This window comes from Delphinapterus leucas, chromosome 18, assembly GCF_059928025.1.
Source record: "Delphinapterus leucas isolate spDelLeu-1000000601 "Yukka" chromosome 18, BTC_Dleu_Yukka2, whole genome shotgun sequence".
NCBI lineage: Eukaryota > Metazoa > Chordata > Mammalia > Artiodactyla > Monodontidae > Delphinapterus > Delphinapterus leucas.
In genome coordinates, this window is record NC_143146.1 from 5,547,104 (window position 1) to 5,563,986 (window position 16,883).

At 40.6% G+C, this 16,883-nt stretch overlaps 2 long non-coding RNA genes across 2 annotated transcripts in view; one reads left to right on the forward strand and one right to left on the reverse strand.

Annotated features, from left to right (window-relative positions):
• Nucleotides 1-16,883, reverse strand: part of LOC111176399 (uncharacterized) — a 240,884-nt gene that overhangs the window by 125,659 nt on the left and 98,342 nt on the right. The gene's annotated exons all lie outside the window — the stretch shown is intronic.
• LOC111176398 (uncharacterized) lies at nt 1,161-16,633 on the forward strand. Its single transcript, XR_002645009.3, has 4 exons — nt 1,161-1,517; nt 11,517-11,698; nt 14,129-14,238; nt 15,665-16,633. It is a non-coding gene; the product is annotated as an uncharacterized LOC111176398 (long non-coding RNA).

The window sequence follows — 16,883 nt, forward strand, 5'->3', positions numbered from 1 at the left end:
GAAAAGAATTTGAAAAAGAATAGATACATGTATATGCATAATCAAATCACTTTGTTGGACACCTGAAACTAACACGACATCGTTAATCAACTGTACTCCAATATAAAATAAAAAGTTAAAAAACTTGTTTTTGACCTATCAACAGTTTTGTTGGATAGGATCTAAGGTTAGAGAAGAGAATACAAATTTTCCACTAATTTTCAGATTGACACATGAGAATTCAGATTCTTCGGAGCTTGCCAAGTGTTGCTGCGGGCGAGGCCTGGGACGCTTGGGGATGCCATCCACCCCTCACTGCCACTGAGGTTGTTTCAGGGAAAAACCCCCATTCCCTAAGGATGTCTCATATCCTGGTCTTTGAGCAATTTGACAGACAGACAGACAGACCAAGTCCACACCTTCCCCATGGACCAGCTGAGTGAGCGATTCCTCTGTGTACACAAAAAACACACACTTTGTGTCCTTGTCTTTCAGTGAAGGTGTCTTCCTGGTCATCCCGTTTACCGGCCTCTCCTCTATAGTCTAAGGGCACAGGCTGTGTCCCATTCGTTTCTGTATTGTCACAGCCCAGCCTTGTTCCTGACACATAGCAAAATATATTAACATTAGGCAAAGGTGATACGTCTGCAAAATGAATCGTGTTTCACAGGAAAAACTATCTGGATATCTAAGTTTTTAACATTCACATTTGGCAATGGTGATACATCTGCAAGTTGAATCGTGTTTCATAGCAAAAACTATCTGGATATCTAAGTTTTTTTTCTCAAATCTGTTTCAGATTCTATATGATACACCTTGATCTGTAACAGAGACCACAGGATATGGTCACCTATGCTGTATGTGCTGTAAGCCCATGGTCACTAAGGTCACTTTGTGACACATCAAGTAGATGGCTAAGAAATACATCTAAAAATGTTTGAAGTAAAGGTTTTAAACAGTGGTGAGTAAATACCTCACTCTTCCAGGATTTAAGGACCTAAGGGCATAGTAGTCCCTTTGAAAATATTTTGAGATAACTTCAAGTTATTTATTTTCCAAAAGATTAAAGTCACTCTTTCCACTTACACTCCGGAGACTTGTTGTATTCTTTGTTACCCGGAACTGCACCCTTTGAAGGCAACATGCCAAAAAATATCTTTTTTATTTGTTTTTTGTGGTTTTATTTTGGAGGAGTTTGGGGGAGGGAGGTTTGTTTTCTTTTTTTTTTTTTTTTTAACGCTTTGTCAACATTTGAGTTACAATAGCTGCAACAGTGGCCAAGCTGATAAGAAGGGGAAACCTTGTAAAAGTACAAACCTTGAGCAAGAAAGGAAATTACCAAATAGGGAAGTTTCATTCTGCTAAAATTAAAAACAGCCTGAAATTAAAGCAGCGTGACTGGAAGCCTACTCTGGTTTTTGATTGGCCTTTAAGGCAGTAAAGTGGCGACCCTGTAAACAGAAGAGAGCAATCAACCCTTTTCCCCCATTCCTCCACCGAAAGGAGCAACTTGGTCCCCAGAATGCCTTAAACTAGAGGTAGGTTCAAGGACTGTTCTCTCAGATCCAAATTGTTCTCCCACAGTTCTCTGATTCTTCTAAGAGTGTTGCGAAGAAAGTCAGGCTTAGAATTGCAGTGCTTGAAAAAAAGTGCAGACTAAGCTTTGATAAGGAACTTTGGCATCTCTTGAATGGAAGGTCTACAGACTGGCTTGTTCTTATTTGGAGCTGGTGGGGTGAGGACAGAGAGCCCAGAGGGAGGTGGAGGGAAGGGCCGGGAGGATGTGGAAACTTGGACCAATTAGCTTTGTCTTTCTGGGACTCCTGGTGTGAGGGCTGGGGAGGAAAGGATTCCAGAGGCATCAGCCCAAGGTCACTTTCCTTTGGGCAAGGAAAGTAGAGAGACCCACAGTATCTGGATGGCCCATCATGGCTCTCCTTATTCAAAGACCCTTTGCTCCTTTAGACCTTCCATTCCCTTCTGAGATTAGCTATGTAACAATAAAATCAAAACGCAAGGAGATGCAGGGTATTTCTGCAAAGATCAATCGTCCTGAGTAATTCAGAAGATGTGCATATCAGATTTCACCTTCTTTTCCACTTTCTCACTTCCTTCAAAGCCAAATGATGATGAAGTCATTGCCAAGGACATCAACTGAGCTGCGATGGTATATTGTCTCATTGGTCCTCAGACTGTCCAAACTTTTCATAAAAAGATGCATGTTTGATTTCAGTTACTGCAGTTGCTTGACGCTGATTCAGTGTAGGAATAAACTATATCACAACAGAAGAAGGAAATGGAGGACAGATCCAACTCAACATAATCACAGTTCTGGATTTCTTAAGTCTCTTTTCAAGTAGATAAGACAGAGAACTTGTCTTAGTCAACTCAGCCTGCTGTAAGTCTGGGGGGACTTACACAACAGACATTTATTTCTCATAGTTCTGGAGCCTGGAAGTCCAAAATCAAGGTGCTGGCAGACATGGTTCTTGGGGAGGGCCCACTTCCTGTCTGCAGTTTGCTGTCTTCTTTCTGTGTGCCCACGAGATGGAGAGAGAGAGCTCCGGTGTCTCTTCCTCTTCTTATAAGGACACTAACTGAGTGTCCTTACAATTGAGGCTTCACCCTAATTGAGGCTTCACCCTCATGACTTTATCTAAACCTAATTTCCCCAAATCCCCACCTCCAAATACCAGCACACTGGGAATCAAGGCTTCAGAATATGAATGGTGGGGGGAGGGGGGGAACACATTCAGTCCATAACCGAAATCATAATCAATTTACTGAGACCCCTTTTAAATTAGCTATTAGTGAAAATGCAGTTAAGTGGATCCATGTCCACGAAGACAAGACTTCAAGAGGGCTATTTCCTAACTCTGCTTCCTGCCAAACCCTAAAGACAAGCTTGTCGCCCATTCAGTAGGAGTTCGTTGGTTTTTTTTTTTTTTTTGAGAGTTCTTTAAAAGTAGACTTAATTATATCTTTGTAGATCATTCCCCCGCACAACAGATAAGAGGGTCTGGAAGCTAGAATTCCTTATGTTCCACCTCATCAATAATCACAAACTACAGCCCTGTGAGAAGAAAATAGCTGTATTTTGTCAGGCAAATAAACTGGCCAGGCATACATATGCCTCCAATGACTAGGCTGTACTCTAAATCATGGCGATAAAGTATTATCTTCTATACTTTCTTATGTAGAACATTGTACTACTTTTATGTACTACACAGTTTGCCAGAAACATATCTGGATAGTACAGGAACAATTCAAAATGCTATAGCCAGCACTGGGAACTATACTCAATATTTTGTAATAACTTATAAGAATCTGAAAAAGAATATACATATATATATATAAACATGTATATATATAACTGAATATATACATAACTGAATCACTTTGCTGTACACCCGAAACTAACACAACATTGTAAATGCATTTTCAACTGAAAAAATGCAATCAGGTAAAAAAATGCTATAGCCTTTTTCTTTCTGTTTCCTTTCTGACGGCCATTCTCTAAAGCTCTTTGGCAAAAGTCTAACTCTTCAACTACCTGCATAAAACTCGAACTACCCGCAGAAAAATTGAAGGGTGGCATATTAGCAGAGCAGCTATGTAAAAGCTTGCTGATTAGGGGAAAAGTCCGCTTTGGAGGAGCCTGGTGTGACTCCATGTTGCTCCCCACTGAGTTACTGAGTGACAAGATAAGACAGGGCAGGAAGCAAGAGCTTTTAGAAGGATTTCGCCAGGCCCTAGGAAGGGCTTAAGACCCCTAAAACTAGCAAGACAATGTTAAGTTCTATTTGGGGTAATGGGGTAAACATCCAATTAAAGGATTTCTCTCCAGAAGTAAGGGAGCCTTCCAGAGCATTTTTCCAAGTCCCAGTGTACAACCAACACAGCGCCAGTATCAAGAAGAGGTCCCAGGAGAAGGCAGACAGTGCTTGCAAAAGCTAAACAATCACCAGTCCCGAAGTCCTGACCGTAAAGGTTGAATGTAGAGCAAGAAGGTCCTTGCATCTATCGAGGTACTTTTTGTTTTAAGCATTTACCTTTATACATTAAAAACATCACTCTGTTAAGAAATTGATTCTGCACAAATAGTACTAATTAGTAAAGATTTTTTTTAAAATTTAGGTCACATTAGATGAATCAGCCAATAAATATTGTAAACTCTCCATGACTGGTGAGTTAGCTTAACTGAAAGTACAGGGTTATTTTAATAGATACAGCTAATGTGGAAGCTATTGCAATTACCAACATAGTGCTCAAAATAAATAAATAAATACCCAGACAAACACCTTCTAGACGGTATGCCTTGCAAATAAAATCTTAGTATATTAAATGACAAAATCACCAGTAACAAGTAGAGCAAAGCAAGCATAAATGTTGAATACTCACATTTACATAAGAATTTAAGGTACTCACAATCCAGTATTTATACAAGAGAATAATAAAGATAATAAAGAAAGCACGTTTCTATAATGAAATTATCTTTTGAACATATTACTTAGAAGATTTAAACATAAAGTCATATTTTAAATATATTTTTTAGGTGATCTATAATTACACGGGAGAACAAAGCATTGCAGCAAACTACCATCCTGTCCTAGAAACAAAATGTCTGTAGCATCCTTGTTTAGGACATGAAATAATTAATACCTATGACCTCAATTTTGCAAAGTATTTTGCCAGTAGGGGAGTGTTTTGTGAAACACTGCAAGTAGCTATGTATTATTGAAACTGAGTAAGAAGTAGCTTGCCTAAGGCCACTCATAATAACAGTTCCAGAAAGAAAAATCCAGGCGTGCTAGACTATTAATTTTCTAACTTTATCTGGATAATATTTATAATAAATTAAATAAATATTATTTTGTGCTTCAGTTAAAATTATCTATAGTCAAACCTTTGCAATCAAATGTGAACTACCCTCCAACCATAAAAATATGGAATATGGGTTGATTAGGGAAAAAAGGCATGAGACAAAAAAAATTATGATACCTGCAATATTTTTCAAAGGCTATAATTTTAGATGCCATCCTAGTGGGGAAGATAAAGACAAGATCATGAATGGTCTCGAAGTAGAACAATTATGAGTCTTGATGTTGATTAAGATCAAGATGACCTGAAATTTGTATGACTCTTATAATCATGTTTTACAAATTTAAATTGATAAAATTGACTATCTTCCTCCCTCACCTTCTAAGCCTGCATTCCCTATCTCATTTGTGATACATTTGTCTACTCCAGCAATAAACCTAGGTTCATCCTTGACTTCTCCCCCTCAATCTCCATATCTTACCTCCAAAATATTCGTCAAATTCATCCTCTCCTTTACATCCCCATCAACACTACCCTTGTTCAGGCTCTCATCCTGTTAATCACCGCATTAGCCTTCTCACTGCACCTTTGCCTCCAACTTTGCCCTACTTAATTCCATCTTCTTCAAAACCACAGTCCACTGAATCCAATGAGGGGAGCTGGTTGTGTGGTCATGAAATGAGGCAGTTGCCATAGGCGGGGGCTGGAGGGTGGGAGAAATGGGTGAACTCTTTTTGGTTTTTGTTGTTTTGGCTTAAATAAAGGCGGGGGGGGGGGAAGCAGAGTAGTTGGAAGTGCCCACTGTATCCCCATACAGTAGTGATGAGCAATCTCTCTAAAACTTTAAATGCCTTCCAATCACCTGTAGGCTAAGATCCCAACTCCTTGACATCCTGTTTGAGACTTTACATGACCTGTCCCTGGAGATCTTCCCTTTGTCCCATCTGGAGGCTGATTTGTGTGCATTATTTCAGTGGATTCCTTGTTTCCAGTTGGGTTCTGCCAATGGGGCGCACAGGCAGCTTGGAGGAAGGGAAGAGAGTGACGTCGGAGTGTCCCTCACCCCCTCCATCCCCTCCCATTTACAAGTGAAGAAACTGAGTGTTAGGGAGAGGAAGTCGTTCACCAAGGTCATAAACTGGTGAGGGGCAGAGCTTAGAGCTGCACTTTTCTAACCCCAAAGGCATCATTCCATGTCGTGGTTTCCCATCTGAGCATCTACAACCTGCATAAACACTTTCATGCAAATCACAAGGGTTATGTAGATTCGTGTTTTGACCACTGCCCTAAAGAAGCATAAAAAAACTGAAGAGGGCTTCCCTGGTGGCGCAGTGGTTGAGAATCCGCCTGCCGATGCAGGGGACGCGGGTTTGTGCCCCGGTCCGGGAGGATCCCACATGCCGCTGAGCGTCTGGGCCCGTGAGCCACCGCCACGGAGCCTGCGCGTCCGGAGCCTGTGCTCCGCAGCGGGAGAGGCCACAGCAGTGAGAGGCCCGCGTACAGCAAAAAAACAAAAAAAACCCTGAAGATTTAGCTCTGCCAAGATGTAATCCAAATTGGTTATACGAGAGTTGTATTTAAGAACAGAAAATACTACATTATAAACTATCACAGAAATCATTTGAAGTGCTTCTGGAGGGAGCCAGGAGATCACCGCCTGTGCATGTTTAGATCTGCCTGCGTAGGTCCATCACCAGCTCTCCGCAGCTACCTGTTCATCTCTGGCTGCCTCCTCTTAGATGAAAAATGCAATGAGTATCTCTCTTTGGACTTAAGTTTGTCTAACACTTCGTGTGTGTGTGTGTGTGTGTGTGTGTGTGTTTGGAAACTTCACAAGGGAGATCTTTGCTACCCAACTGCAGATAGAGAGTCACAGTTTTACGGAAACGTCTTCCGTATAAAAGAATCTAAGCTCTTGCAGCAGGGCCTCCCTGTTTCTGCATCGCCTTTGATGACATGGCCTGAGAGCAGCGTGCCCGCAGGGCGTAGTGCTCCAGGCGTCTGCTCAGACAATTTAATTTACTAAGACAAAGGTTACCAAAGGAACGCTAATTCCCTTTGCCTGCACGGGGCTAAAGAGTTTTGTGTTACTGACGCTGGGAGGGGGCAAAACAAAACCCAGAAGCTCTGCCAGACCCTCGAGGTACGGGAGGCGGGCGTTTTAAGTGAGCGGGGAGGGAAACAGGACGCGACCCTCCCTGGTCACACACACTACGACGTGGCTGCCCCAGCCTTCAAAGAAAGCAGCGGCAGCTCTGTGACTCCGGGGCCTCCTTCCTGATGGATGCCCTGCCTTTTGTTTCTAATTTAAGCTTTCTTCTTTTCACTTTTGTCTCCCTTATTCTTTGTGTCTCCTTTTCATCTTTTCCCTCCTCCCTTCTTCTTTTCTTCACGTTTTTCACTTTGTTTTCAAACATAAATAATGTATTGTGAAATCAAGTTTAAAGGATGATAAAAGAAAAAATTTTAACTTAGAAAAATAAGACTTTTATGGTTCCAATTCTTAAACCATAGAAATATATCCATTTTGCATCTTTAGTGGTCACTGGATCTGTAAAATCTCAATAAAATTGTCTACTATTTTTTCACTCAACATTCTTTTGTGAATGCCTTTCCCTTTCCCATAAGGTTATTATAGCGATGTCATAATTAGGTGATATTCTATTCTGTCAGCATGCCTCTTATTTTTTTCTTGCCTCCTTCTTTTCTGCATACACAAGAATCTCTGCTTTAACCATCTTGACTACAGCTGGGCGTTCCATTTGTCACAGCAGCAGGTGGTGGAAAAGTCTAGTGTAACGTTCACATGGCTGTGTTTTATAGCTGATTTTAACCAACCTTGAATTCACCTATTTCTATTCACAAGCTTTGGGGGGCACTTTTAAGGAGCATCAGTACCAGCGAACATAAAGCCAGTACTATCTCCACCTTAAACACTATTTGAGAGCCTGCAGGTTACTATTTGTCGTCCACAAAACATTTCCAGGCAGAGGCAGATAAGGGTTATGGCTCATTATACCTTGTCTGATATATAAAACTTGGGTTGTGTATGTGCTATGTCAGTTATTTTAAAAGCCTTTGTCATTTCTCAAACTTTCACTCCACTTGCAGAACTCTCCTGACATAATTCGACTCAAGTGTTTTCTTGATTTGCGGAATGCTTCTGTTTCTAATTCTCAAGTCATTTTCTTAGTGAAGTGCAACTGTCTATTTATTTGTACAACTTACCTAGAAACAGAAGGCCGGAGAAGAATAAACTGAGCCTTGCGATAAGCCTTCTATCTCCTCCTTGCAAAGTGGACCAATACTTCCTGTGTTTCCAAGTGCCACGCCACACTATCTAATAATACTCTCAAGTTTCAGCTGATATGATGAACAAACTCAAGACACAAGCTGTTCCATTCTTGTGGCCATGAAATATAAGCCAACAAAATGAGCAGTGACATTGTAGTTAAGCCCTGCAATCTCCAATCCATGAAGGCAGGTTTCTAGAGGGCGTACAAGTGGCTAACTCATGCACTAAGTTTAGAATTGATTCCTTTTTTTTTTCATTTCCCAATACTATCTCTGAAATAACTACATTAAATTATTTCCTACGCTCTCTACCCCCAAGTGAAAAATAGATACAATAATATAAGCTACCACAAATACAGGTTACACTGAAAAAATTTCACATTTCCCCACTTAACTGCTCTGAAATGAAAGGATTATTGGGAAATAAATAGGTGAGCACACTTGATTTTTCAAGGTAAAATCATCACTTTCATGCAAAAATAAAATGAACACACGTAAAAATTTTATTTAACTCATTAATAAAAGAGGGAATGAGGAAGACATTAAAATCAGTTCAAAAAAGAATTTAAAGATTAGACATAGGTGTAGGCAATCAGGACTGCTGAAATGAATTTACAAATTGACGCAGAACTGATAAATATCCAACAGGGAAATTAAATGCAATGTTTTGGATCATCTTTTCTGTAAAGAAGAAGTCAGTTGTATAGACTGAACCAAATTTACTTGCTTTGCTGTAGACAAGGATCACTTGCATTCATACCAGTTTTCTATAACTTAACTTCTACCCCTAAAGAGTTATAAAACAGCCTAGTCAACAGAAAGGCAATTAAAGGTTAAACGTCTATAAAATCAGTCCCCAGAGAGTTGGCTAGACCCACACTGTTCAGTACCATTGCCACTAGACACCTGTGGCTATGTAAAATTAAACTAATCAAAATGACACAAAATGTAAGCAGTAACCACATTTCAAGTACTCAATAGCCACAGGTGGCTAGTGGCTACCATACCGCCCAGGGCAGATGCAGAGCATCTGCATGAGCAAAGAAAGTTCCATCCAACGGTGCTGCACAACGACCGGAACTCAACTGAAAGGATACCCAGTAACCCCTCTGTCCATTTCCAACTCTTTGACAATTTTTCCTAACAAAGCAAAATAAGCAACAGCAATAATGATATGAAGTGGGGGGAGGGGGGTGGGGTGGGGGGGCGGGGTAATGGCTAGTATTTATCAAGTATGGAACATATGCCAGGCATTGGATAAGACCATTTACATATATTATCCAATTGAGTGTTTACAATTTACATGTATTATCTAAACCAGTCCTTAAAATAGCTTAACCCCATCCGCACTTGTTAGTGGATGAATCAGACACTCAAAGAAATCAGAATAATTTGCTTGAAACTCTACAACTACTAAGGGGTTGGGCCAGGATTCCATCTCACATCTGTGTAACTCTTAAGTCTTGCTTGTTTCGCTAGACCAGATTGCTCAGACTACAGTCAACTGCAGTTGGCGCTTGCCATGGGCACTTGCCGTCCACCTCTGCAAGGATTAAAGCATGAGCTGCCATAGCTGCTCACCTTCAACACCCCCGGAGAGGAGTTCAGGGTGGAGATCAGGAAGGAGGCCCTCTGTGCTCTGGGAAAAACTGGCAGAACAGGCCTTCAGATAGTTAGATATTTTCAGGAGCTGATTTTATGGGCCCAATTCTTGTATCTCCTCGTATCTAGAGAAGCACTGAAATCCTTCATGGTGACGTCTACTCCTCATGACTAGCAATAACTTTCATGAGACTAGCAGAAAAATATATGCTTGATCGCATGTACTCCCCCTTCACCAAAATCACATATATACTGACCTCCCACCCCTCCACCTCCTTGGAGCAGTTTCTCAGAGCCATCTGACATGTTGTCTCCCAGGCTATAGTCCTCATTTTGCCCCAAATAAAACTTAACTCTCATGTTGTGCATTTCTTTTAAGTTGGCACTATGTGTCTTAAAAGAGAAGTTAGGACAGTAGATGCAGGTCAACATAGGGTGCAGATAGAAAGTATGACTAATAAAAGATACACCCAAGAAATCTGACAACCTGACCTACCCAGGTTGACTTAGGCCACTGTCTCAGGAGAATAAAACATGGTGGCCTGGCTGCTGAAGAAAGAGATGAGAAGTGTCTGTCCCATCCTTCTCCTTGTCCAAGGATGTCACTTAGCTAATGCCAGGCACAGTGTGTCCAAATGTCATAGCATAACAACATCACAGTATGTGCATCAGTAAGCGTTCTCTCCGCAGCTAGACCTTGGATTACTTGGGGGAGAATCAGAGAAGAAACACACTGGCTTTATTGTGCCACCTGGGACATAGCTCGTCAATAGTGTTTGTTAATAATACGATCTCCTCTAACCATTCCTATACCCCTGCCCGCCAATATCAAACCACCTCTTCCCAAATCACCCCAAACCAATTTTTTTTTTTTTTTGCGGTACGCGGGCCTCTCACTGTTGTGGCCTCTCCCGTTGCGGAGCACAGGCTCCGGACGCGCAGGCTCAGCGGCCATGGCTCACGGGCCCAGCCGCTCCGCGGCATGCGGGATCCTCCCGGACCGGGGCACGAACCCGCGTCCCCTGCATCGGCAGGCGGACTCTCAACCACTGCGCCACCAGGGAAGCCCACCCCACACCAATCTTTAAGAAGCACAGGTGCCTGGACAACTTGCTAGGTACACAATCCTTGCTTCTGCTACTATCTTACTTTTGCAGCTGTTAGGTAATATGGTAACTTCAAACGATGGATGTGCATCAAACAGATGCTCACCCGCTCCACCACTTACTGTGAGACTTTGGGGAAATTGTTCAAACTTTTTAGGTAGCACTCATATTTTTCTGCGAAGCATGGACAATAATCAAATCGGTATCACAGAGTGGATTGAATAATTTAATGAGATAATATATGTAAAAAGCTTAGTACAATATCTGGCATTTAGACCCCTAAAATATCATCTATTCGTGTTGTTATTATTCTGAGTCAAATAAATACTGAATCTTGCTATACTGTCATAATTCTCAATATTTGTGTCAAATGTCACTTCACTTTGAGAGATTTAGAGAAGAGAAAGTGAAATGCAGGTGTGTGTACCTTAATACATTTTCTCATATAAATGGACCATGTCCCATCTAAAACTATAAAACTTTCCAATCCTTGTCACCGCACGCAGTGACAAAAACAAGACCAATGTTTATGAGATTCCAGAAGCAGTGTGATTAAATGAGAATTCCAGAGCTGAGTAATTCTCTGGCTTAATGACACCTGACTTTTTGAGCATTTCAGTTTATTTTTTAACTTCTCTTCTAATGGGGGGACAATGTGCATGTTTGCTTTCTCTGCTTCAACCAGAATGGAAATGCCTTATTATTTTTTCCTAGATGTCCGGGTGCTGATGTTGAGATTGAAGTGAAGCAGGGGAAAGGCATGTGGATGGAGTGAGAAGGCAATCGAATCCGTGATTGAGCTTGGAAACTATTGCAGGCGTTGGGCGGAGCCATGGAAGTGATGGGGAGGGAGTGATTCTTGGAAATTTGATAGAAGAGAGAGGCTGACTCGGAAGGTAAATACAGTAACATACGTGCAGCACTGGAATCCTCCTGTGTGCACGCACTCACACAGACACTCATGCAGTCGGGCTGAGAATTTCCAGGGTCCTTTCTAAAATGAACTAATCTCCTCAAGCAGGTCAGCTGAAGCAGACCCCCAACCCTTGAAACCTGAGCCAGCCCAGTGGCAGAGCCCAGGGGTGAAATCCTAACCTGCTAATCAGCTACATGATCTTACCCTTCGCGAATTCTGTGTTTGCTAAACACCTAGTGCCTGTATACACAGCACGGAAAGCGAATGCCTCTCGTTTTCAACCTTCCGGGGCTAATGTTCTTCATCAGTCAGAGCTGCCATCATGGATCCGACATCCTCCCTTTTCAATCCACAGGAGTTTTCCTTTTTCATGATGGGAGCAAATTGAAATCTGTGTGCTAGTGATTTGCAAAATGTGCCCTGCTACAGAGAGAGCTTTCTGGTTAGCCTTGTCCTGTTATAATCATTGGTTTTCCAGGAGTCATTCAGAAAACGTTCTCAACGCAACCTAATTCCCACATGCACGATGAAACCCAGGAGGATTCTGCAGATAGATACTTAATGTACAAATAGTCAGGAGAAGCTGTTCAGCTGCATTTTATTTTGAGGATCCAGCTAGTTAATATGTGAGGAGTGTTGCCAAGAAACATGGTAGGATTCTTTCTCTCTCCCGAAATGCCTAAGATAATTGTCTTGTAAAGGTAAGAAGGTACTTGAAACCAGATCCGCTGGCATTCCAAGCCCTTCAGGTAGTCTGAGAGGTCTGTGCTAATGAAATCCTCCTTTGTCATTTACTTTTCTTCGCCGGTGATTTACGCAAATGCTCAGATTTTTCACTACCTAGAAACAGATTTACGGATGAATGAACCCCTTCCTCCGAATGAAAACATTTCAGTCCTCTTAACCCGGGAAGTCTCCAAAAGGATATCTGTTTGGATGATTATAAACTACGTTGATATCCTACTACACTGAGCTTTGGAAAATAAATAACTATATGATTTGTGACTCTAGCAGAACCGAACCTTCGGAGTATTCACATTTCCACTCAAACAAAGAAGCAAAGTGTAATCCGGTATTTCAAAAATCACTATATGAACGTAATACTACTCAGTGGATTTAAAAATTAAAAATCCTCAGTGTTTCTTCCAAATTTGTCTCCAGAGTAAGCAGGGACATCTCAAATGCAAAAAAAGAAAGAAAAAGAAGGGAAGAGAGGAAGGAAGGAAGGAAGAAGAAGGGGAAAAAAAAATAACAGAAAGGCTCATGCAGCTGTGTTATTCATTTACTTGAAATATTAACAGGAGAAAGCCCTGGAATGATTTCTGCTCACAGAAAAGGTTTAGCACCTGGAGATCTCTCTCACTGTTGAAAGTTCCTGACGCCAGTTTGGTGGAAAACATGCGGGAACCCCGTTCAACGAAGAGGAAGCAGACCAGGGGAGAACCAACCCCAGATGTACTGGAAAACCAGCAAAGAAGCAACAAGAATTATAATGACTTCCGGCTTACTCTCAGCGATGCAAGAAATATGTTTTCTAATTTGATAAATGTCAGAAGCAGATGTAATATCATTTAAGAATCAAGTTGTTTTATACCATTTCAAGTAATCATTTAAATATACATGAATGACGGGAAAATAATTTTACTTCTGCTTTTTCATTTTAATAGGTTGCTCCAGGTAAGCCCAGGGAAAGGTTTACTTGACTCTCATACTCAAATTTCGTTCATTTAACAATTTGAAAAATACCCCCAAGACTTCCGTAGTTACCTAAATTCATAATAGCTTTGTACAAAGTTTCAACTGTCGACTGAAAAAAATGCACAACGTGAGAGTTGTGAGTTAAGTTTTATTTGGGGCAAAATGAGGACTATAGCCTGGGAGACAGCATTTCAGATGGCTCTGAGAAACTGCTCCAAAGAGGTAGGGGGGAAGGTCAGTATAAATGAGATTCTGATGAAGGTGGAGTACATGCAATCAAGCACATATTTTTTGCCGAAGGTTTCTGCTTGTCTCGTGAAGGTTTCTGCAAGTCACGAGGAGCAGATGTCACCATGAAGGATTTTAGTGCTTTTCTAGATATGAGGAGATGCAAGAATTGGGCTCATAAAATCTTCTCCTGAAAATATCTGACTATCTGTAGGCCTGTTCGGCCAGTTTTTCCCAGAGCACAGAGTGTCTCATTCTTGATCTCCACCCCTGAACTCCTTTCAGGCTGTGCTGAAGGTCAGCAACTGCTGTGGCCAGTCACCTAATCCTTGTAGAGGCAGATGGGAAGTGACAATTTTTAGTTAGTGCAACTTAATCACTGAAGATTTAAAGGATAGCACAGAAGTTTTATTACATTTAATTTTATTAAAAATAGTTATATTTTTGTTTGAAAAGCATTCTGAGTTCCTATCTATGTTACAAGGTGTACATAGAAGCAAGGCACAGAGTCAGCATTTGAATTCAGTTTGAACACAGCTACAGGCACAAGCCGTGGAGAAGGGGAGCCTTCCTGTGAACCGTGCCATTTTCTAGGTAAGTAACCTCAGGCAACTTGTTTAGCTTCTGAGTTTCAGTTCTCTCCCATAAAAGGCTGGGTTTATAAAGCTTAACTAGTGAGAATTAAATGAGGTAATCAATCCATAAAACAATCCGTCAATCAAAAGTTATTGAGTAATTGCTAATTACCAGATGCTGTGTCCGAAACATAACTCTCAATAAATAAATAAATAAATAACAATAGCCATTATTAGAAGGATGTATTAATTTTTACCCATCACTTTTGGGTCAATACATGGCCATCCACCACTAGTAAACAACCACCAAGCCCAGATGATAATCAGATTTTATTAATTTGGACAAATTAACCGACCTTTAACTTTTGGAGGAGAAAGATGGCAAGACTTTTTTTATTTTACAGATCAAAATAGGCTAAAAAGTTCAAATACCTTTTACGAGGCAATAAAAGTCTCTAAGAGCAAGCACATAACTCACAGGCACAACTTACAATCGCCATTTTGGAAGAAACTTAATTTACTTTTACTTTGCCATCTGCAAAGTAGCATACAGGGATAATGTAATGGTTAAGCAAACAAACAAAAGGGTAATTAGATTAATTAATTACAAGATTCCATAATGAGTAACTACATTATTAAATATAACTATATTACTAAATAATCCTGCATGTATATGGTCTATAGATGAAAAGTCTGTTTCATTTTATACTTCCACCAATAGTGCATGAGAGTGACTATCCTATAACCCTTGGAAATATTGCAATTTTGGCAATGAAATGAGTCTCATTATTGTTTTATTTATCATTTCTTTTTTCTTGTGTTAATTGGCAATTTACGTTTCTTCTTCAACATATTTCTTCTGTATATCCTTTAAAACTTTTTCTATAGCATTGGTAGTCTTTTTAAAAAAACTGATTTTAAAAGTTCTTTAAATATATTTTATGATTATAGTTTGGACATATTTTTGCCAATTTCGAAGTTTATCTTTTAACATTTTTTATGCTGTCATATATCTTTTATGGAAGTTTTAACTTTCCATGTAACAACTCTATCTTCTCTGGTAAAAATCCTAAGATTTGTATCATCTTAAGAAGACCTTCTCCATCTCAAGTTTATAAAGATAATATTCTTTTTTCTGTTCCCCTATAGTTTTTATTTATTTAGGTCTAGATGTTTAGTTGTTTTCCCCACTGTACATACAGGTCTCTCTGCATTGACTTGAAATGCCAATCAGACAGTCACTTGATGTGGGAAAGCGATTCCACTGATGGCCCTAATTAATGGCTTCCCTGTACCAGGTCCTTCACCTCCCGTAAAGAGTTGAACTCTCTTCCTCCACCTTTCTTCTGGGCCTGCCTTGCTGCTTTGGCCAGAGGAGTATAACCCAAGTGATGGTGTGCCAGTGTCATGGGGTCATGTGTGCTTCTGCTCTTTCTCTGCCTCAGCAGCCTGGGATGTGCCTGTTAGAGGCTGAGGGACCTCGCAGAGAAGAGCCAAGCTCCTCAGCCCAGGCTACTTGGAACCAGCTTACAGCCAGCCAAGCCCCAACCAAGCAGGAGAGGCCAGCCGGCTCAGAAGAACTGCCCGGTGGGCTTGTGGATTCATGAACAGTAACAGATTATTATTTTAGACCACTGAGATTTTATTAAACAGTAGTGCTAACTGACACACACACTCAGGTCTTATCCATACATACAGTTCTGGACTTGACTGTTTTGCATCGATTCTTGGCACGTTCCTGCAGTGTGTATTTCCATATCACTGTTCTACTGGGGATTTTCCCCCAAATGCTTAGCCACTCTAGCATGAGGTGTAACGAATAACTATCTTCTGTTTGGGATGTCACACGCTCTTCCACGTGCCCTAAATGCTTCTGGGTAGGGCTTTTCCTTTCTTTCGTAAATATCTATCCAACACCTACTGTGTGCCTGGCACTGCGCTAAGTTCTCTAGCCAATCAAAGGATTGTCATGAGCTGGCATCTTGCGAGAGCACAGCCTCACAGTGCTTCATATACTGAACAACTCTGTACCGAAGAAAAATAAAATTTAATGTTTATGTCCTGTCCTAGAGCAAAGCAAAAATCACTCTGATAACCAGAGGAAGGGTAGCATCCTCTCTGGCTCAAAAAGGTGTATTTGGGAATAAGAGTAAGAGAAGAAAAGGGAAAAAATAAGGTCTCATAGTAAGGACCTAATCTAATGACTCAATAGGCTGTTACTTTTTATTTTATCAATGTGAAAGCTGAGTATCCCTGTTTAAGTTGACTTTTATGTTTTCCCAAATTTTCTAATAAATAGAAATATGCGTTCCTGAGAGGTCTGGATGACCCAGTGGCTAAAGTGTATTCTATTTCCAAACTCCTTTATATTCTCATACCTTTTTCCATCTTACACAATAAAGTCAGACACTCAACTCTGCTGTATCTCACTTTCTATATTAATAAAATTGTAGCATGTTGTGAGGTTTAATTAGATAATAAAGCACTTTGAGGCCCCTCCTTGATAAGTCCGTGCAAGTGAAGAATATTGCTAATTTAGTAATCGTCGTATGCACTGAAAATTTTTCCTCTAAAATGTGCAGATACACTTTTAAAACTCTGGACAATCACATCTGCTTTGGGCAGAGTAAAAAATAAGGACTGATGAGAACCTTCATCTCGGGA